The sequence below is a fragment of the Meriones unguiculatus genome, chromosome 20 (assembly GCF_030254825.1).
Source record: "Meriones unguiculatus strain TT.TT164.6M chromosome 20, Bangor_MerUng_6.1, whole genome shotgun sequence".
Classification (NCBI taxonomy): Eukaryota; Metazoa; Chordata; class Mammalia; order Rodentia; family Muridae; genus Meriones; species Meriones unguiculatus.
In genome coordinates, this window is record NC_083367.1 from 38,111,508 (window position 1) to 38,117,476 (window position 5,969).

Sequence of the window (5,969 nt, forward strand, 5' to 3'; positions counted from 1 at the left end):
AGAAACAGAGTCCAAGGCCAGAGTAAGACCCTGCCTCAAATGAAAGACAACCAAGCACTTATAACCTCACATGTATCCTGTCTTTAGTCCCAAGGCATCTACAAATCAAAGTGAAGTGGTACAATGCCTAATCACTGAAACAATCTCAACGGGTAGAAGTGGCAGGGATGGAAACTTAGAGATGCAACTTGTATTTAGTGGGCAAAATAAGAAATCACATACAACAAAACTCACCAGACCTAAAAGGGCAAGTCTCTAAAGATTCCCCTCAAAGTGAACTCTGTTTTTAAGAAATTTATGAAATAATTTTATTCATTTTTGAGAATTTTATACATATATATTATGTTTTTATTCTTCCATTCCTGACCCATCCATCCAACTCCTCCCAGACCACCCTTTCCCCCAAACCCTTCCCTCCCCCTGTCTTAGAGTATGATGACATACAGACAGACGTGGTGCTGGAGAAGTAGCTGAGAGCTCTACATCCAAATACACAGGCAGCAGGAGAGGATAGACACTGGGCCTGGCATGGGCTTTTGAAACTTCAGAGCCCACCCTCAGTGACACACTTCCTCCAACAAGGCCACATTCACTCCAATAAGCCTACACCTCCTAATCCTTTTAAATCTTTCAAATAGTACCACTCCCTGATGACTAACCATTCAAATAGGAATGGAGCCATGAGCACTGGATGTGGGTGCTATAAAGTAAACTCAGGTCTTTGACAACAGCAATAAACACTCCTAACTGGTGGGCCATGTCTCTACTCTCCAGGAAGTAATTCAAACAGGGTCTTACAGATGCAGGCAACTAAGGGCTCAAATGTCACGCTAAAATTGAACACCTGAAAACGAGAGCTAAAATTTAGTGTATCTTCTCTTTTATTTACATGCCTAGATATCCAGAATATTACTACAGAAACTGTATAGTTCCACAGAAGAGAAAAATTACAGGAAGTACAAAAGGTGCTGTGACGCATGGTTTGCTTCGGCACGCATTTGCAGCCCATCTCATACCAAGTCTTCAGCAAACTTTCTTGGGTTCTTTCGAAGCAAAACAGTATTTCAGCTTGTACTCAACCTTTTCTTCCACTTGCGAGTCATTTCCCTGATGAGCTTCCTCATGGGGGTTTCAAGAGTATACCCTGACTTGGCATAAAGAATATTTGTCTCTTTCACACTGTCCACGTTCTGCACTTCCACCAATTTCTTCATTTTCCTCCTCAAAGGTGGGGTCTTCCTTCTATTACCCTCTCAGCTAGATCACCACCAAACTTGGTTTTTCTTTTTGTTTTCACTTTGCAAATTAAAACTGAAGTTTATCCTTTCAGATCAATATAGTAGATTTTTCTTTCCCTTTTAGGCTTATACAAGCCAATGGGCTGTTGAAAATCAATGAGGGTAAGTCATTGTCTACTGTATACCTTTCAAAATTGTATTGTAAACATTAAATAGGTGAATAGCCGCCCTTTAAACCAGTGATAATTTTTCTTGTATCTCTAAGCTCTTTTTATCTTTAAAGCACTTCTACCTACTTTTCTAATACATGTACAAAAAAATAAATTGATGGGTGTTGTGAGTTTTTGCTTATCCTGAACTAGGCTTCATCTCCTGGACATTATTTAAGGGTGGGATGGAAATAGAATGCAAGGACATATTAGCTGAACAATCTGCTGCCTACTGAAGTTAGGAAAAGGTCAAGAAAAGCCCAAAACCTCCCTTAACAAGTTGATTTTTTATATAAAGAGAAATTGCTCCTATAAACCCTAGCTACCTTGCATATTTTTATTTTCCTACACATAAGAAATTACTTTATTCACCTAAGAGGCTAATAAAAATTCATTTTACTCATATGTTTTACAATCTTACTACAGAACCTCATAAAAACACATGCAATATTGTATGTTTGTTATTTTACATTCATTTCTTATTTTGAACAATTTATTTAACTCGTTATTGGTTCTCTGTAGATTTTACATCATGTACTCCAATCCTACTCACCTCCCTCCTCCCCTTATACCCACCCTTGCCATCTCCCCCCGCCCCCACCACAACAGAGGAAAAAAAAAAATCTTGTTGTGGAAGCTGCGGCGTGTCACAGTGTGTCCCACAGTGCACCCTTTTGCCCACACTTCTTTGCTTGCAGATGCTCACTGCAGTGACTCATTGGCCTGGTATGAGGCCTCCAGCGTCTGTTACTCTATCAATTCAATACCGAACCTCGCTGGGACTCCCGTTGGATATACTGTTGCTGCCCTGTGTCATGGACGTTCTGTGGTTTTGGAGTTGTAGGACTGGCCTCTTCATACACTCCATCAGTTCATCAATAGGGTAGATGCCGGGGTTGGGCCAATTAAAAGCCCTGGATCTGGGCCTGAGAGGTGTCTGAGCTGGTCGACCCGCTGATTCTCCCACACTCGTGCCCCCAGTAGCAGCGCATCTGCAGCCCCCACATTCAGGGACTGCTCTCCTGAGTGCAAGTGTCTCTATCTTGGGCTCACTCCTGCGAAAGTAGGGTGCAGTCCCAGACGGGGTTTTTCGAGTCTCTGGTTTGGCCCTCCATCCAGGCCTGCCTAAAGGCAGATCTAGCTCAGGCTAGTTCTTTGTCTGGGGCCCTTAGTGGTGGGCTGATAGGCGTCTCAGGCTAGCTCCTTGTCCGTGCAGCCTGGCACTGGTCTGGAGGTCATCTTATGCTCGCTTTTCTCAAGGAGTGTTAGGCTACTGATCATTCAGATGTCCGCAGGTCAGAACACGGAGCACAGACATGGCCTGTTCTCCTCTCTGCCACCTACTGACGCACATCTGGCACAGCAGCCAGGCCTGAAATGCCTCTAGGGGCGGCTTGAGCAATTTCAAAACAAACGCACACCACCATCATAAAACTTTCAAAATAATTTTAAGTTTGAGTATCCTATTTATGAGAAGTTTCTGTGGCTAACGAGAAAGGAGCAGTGTAAAGGAGCTCGCCAAGAAGAGCTGGCATGATAGTTAATATCGTCCACCAGGCAGGATCTAGAATCAAAGGGGAGAGACCCAGCCAGGAGTGTGTGTGAGAGGCTGTACAGATTACATCCTGTGAAATGAGAAAGGCTCGCCGTGACGATGAGTTGCAGTACTGCCAAAAGCAAGCAGGTAGTGACGAAAAAAATAGGCTGAGTTTCTGGATTGCATAAAAAGGAAAAAAATCAACCTAAGCGCCAATATTCGCTTCTCTCTGCTTCTTCACCGTAGACAGAATAGGACCACCCTCTCCAAACTCCTGCTTCCATGTCCATCGCACCAGGATGGCCTCTTTCCCTCAGCCTGCAAACTGTAAACTGAAACCCCTCTTTCCTTAAATCGCTCTTTATCAAGAATTTTTCCCAGCAACCAGGAGGGTAACTAGTACTTTGGAAAATGGTTTGGTGAAAGAAGTTAGAATGAAGTTTTATAATTTAAACTTATTTGTTTCAGTAATGCAGAATATATATATATATATATACACACATATATATGTCTGTATTTTTTAATAAATTAAGTTCTTGCTTCTTTTCAAGAAAACTAAAGTGATTTAAAACATCTACTTTAGTTTGGTTTAGTTTTGGAAAACTTTGCAATTTTTTAATACATATTTCATATCATTATTTATTATTCCCCTTTGGTGCCTTGTGCATTTGCTAGTCTAGTGTGGCCAAAGTGTCCTCCAATTACAATGACTATGACGGAAAAAGAGGGAGATGATTAAAAATTGGTGTCACATAATAAAGTTTATATTAAAACCTGTCTTCATTCCATGACAAACACTTAAGAACTGAGTACGAGTCAGATATTCTAAGGCATAAAAATGATCAAAGCAGTGTCCCTGCTTTCAGATCATTCTCAGTTTAGTGAGCAAAAAGATCATCATATAACCAATGAAACCAGCCTGGGCTAGATGCTACACTGAAAGGGTGAGTGGATACAAGGATGAAAGGTCGGGACAGTTCTTTATGAGAAAATTGAGGAAGGTGGGGAGGCAGGAAGGGTTTCTCTGAGGACCTGATCTGATGCTGATGATAGAGTCTTACCTGGAAGGGTGAGAAGTCAAGAGCAGATAGATTCTCAAGGCAGAAGTAATCAAATTAACAAAGACGTGATGAAAGCAGGCACATATGTGGAGTATGAGAGGACGGAGGCGGAGCCATTACAGTTTACTTAGAAACCGTGTTTCCCAGAATTTGGCCATTTTAAAAACAAACTGCACCAATATTTATTTAACATAATATTTAAATGCATCTCTGCAACATAAATGCCTCGTTTAGTTCCATATTAAGCAGTAATATCCATGAAATCACACATCTGAAGTGCTAATTGCATAGTTCTAATATCCATTAAACAAAAATAAGTAGTATAACTGTAGAAGTGCTAGCCCTAGCACCACTCACAGTCATCTCTCGTGCCCCCAGGGCCAGCACTCTGCTAGCTGGGAAGCCCTACTTTGCCGCTTTTGTGACCTGTGGAGGAGGGTGAGGAAAGCTTTCTCCTATGAGATCATTCTCTAATAAAACACCAAATTTCTGCCAGGAGCAAGCAGAGAGTGACGAAAAAAAAATGCCAACAAGAATGCTCAGAGAGAAAGTTAACTCGGTAAGGTGAAAAAGGAGATTCCATGAGTGCACAGAGGGAAAAGCTACTTGGTCACAGGAATCTACTAAGAAAACCACGTTGGTAGGTACCTTTAAGTTAGGTTGTTGGGTTGTTTTGTTTTCCCTTTGATGGATACTAGAGCAAGGCTGTCAGGATAACTACTCGCCATAGTTAGTTCTTTAAACTTACCTTTCAATTCAGCAGTCACACTAGCCACATATCAAGTACTCAGCTGTCACATGACCAGTGGGTATTGCATAGAACAAAGAAAACACAGGGCATGTTCATCACTGAAGAAAATTCCTTCTTTTCCATCTGCCTCTAGATATAGTTGCAAACAAAAATTGTATGTATTTAAGACATATAATATAATAAGTCTTAAAATATATACGGATTGCAGAATAATTACCATTGTCAAGCTAAGTACCATATCCAACACCTCATAGTTGAGATGTTTATAGGTTTTGGAAGTATGTAAGAGACTTGCTATCTTTGCAAATCTTGAGCATATAATGTAATATAATATAGCTACTGTGGTATAAATTAAATACCCAGAGTTATATATAATTTATTTATTGTTCCTCTGAATAACATCTCCTCATAGAACAATGTTGTACTAGACAAATAGGTTATGAGGAACTAGCATGGCCAAATCATATTGCTTTGAGGGCAAGATCCTCTAAATGAAACTGGATGAGGTGCATTTTACTCACCACAGAAACTAAATAACAATGACCTGATTAGGGGGGAAACACAGTTTTCTGTAGCCAGGAAAAGACTGCTGTCCTGTAGAAGCATTTGATGGTCATCTTGAGCTTGCTTGATTACAACAAGATGTAAAATGCTACATCATGAGAGAAATTCCCAACCCCTGTGCTGTTGCTGGAAACCCATGGAGAAGCTTCTTCCAGATGAAATGAAAAACAAAAAAACAAAACAAAACAACAACAACAAAAAAAAAAAAAAAAAAAAAAAAAAAACAGAAGGCAGGTTCTAAGTTAGGGCTCTGCCTACTGAAGGCTATGCCTGCAGAATTCTGGGTTCTTCCTGAGGGCCACCTATATCTCTGATGAGGCTACCAACCAGCCCAGATGCCCAAACTGTTCATCATAACTTAACATTTCTCTCCTGGACACACCCTTCTTTGACTATTCCTCTCAGTCCCCAGGACATACGTTTATACAGTTACTTTTTATTTATTTATTTATTTTGACCATGTATTCACTTCTTCTGAGCCTGAAGTTTTCTATCAGTAAGAACAGAACAAGAATATCGGCAGAAAAGACTGAATTAAAAGAACATGCATGGGTAATGCTTAACAGAAACAGAAAATTCCGATAAATATTTGGAGAATATGTCACAGGG

General features: G+C 40.6%; 1 non-coding gene across 1 annotated transcript; it reads right to left on the bottom strand.

The window, feature by feature from the left end:
• Positions 1–2,708: 2,708 nt before the first annotated feature.
• LOC132649666 (small nucleolar RNA SNORA17) lies at positions 2,709–2,841 on the bottom strand. Its single transcript, XR_009588143.1, has one exon. It is a non-coding gene; the product is annotated as a small nucleolar RNA SNORA17 (small nucleolar RNA).
• Positions 2,842–5,969: the final 3,128 nt, after the last annotated feature.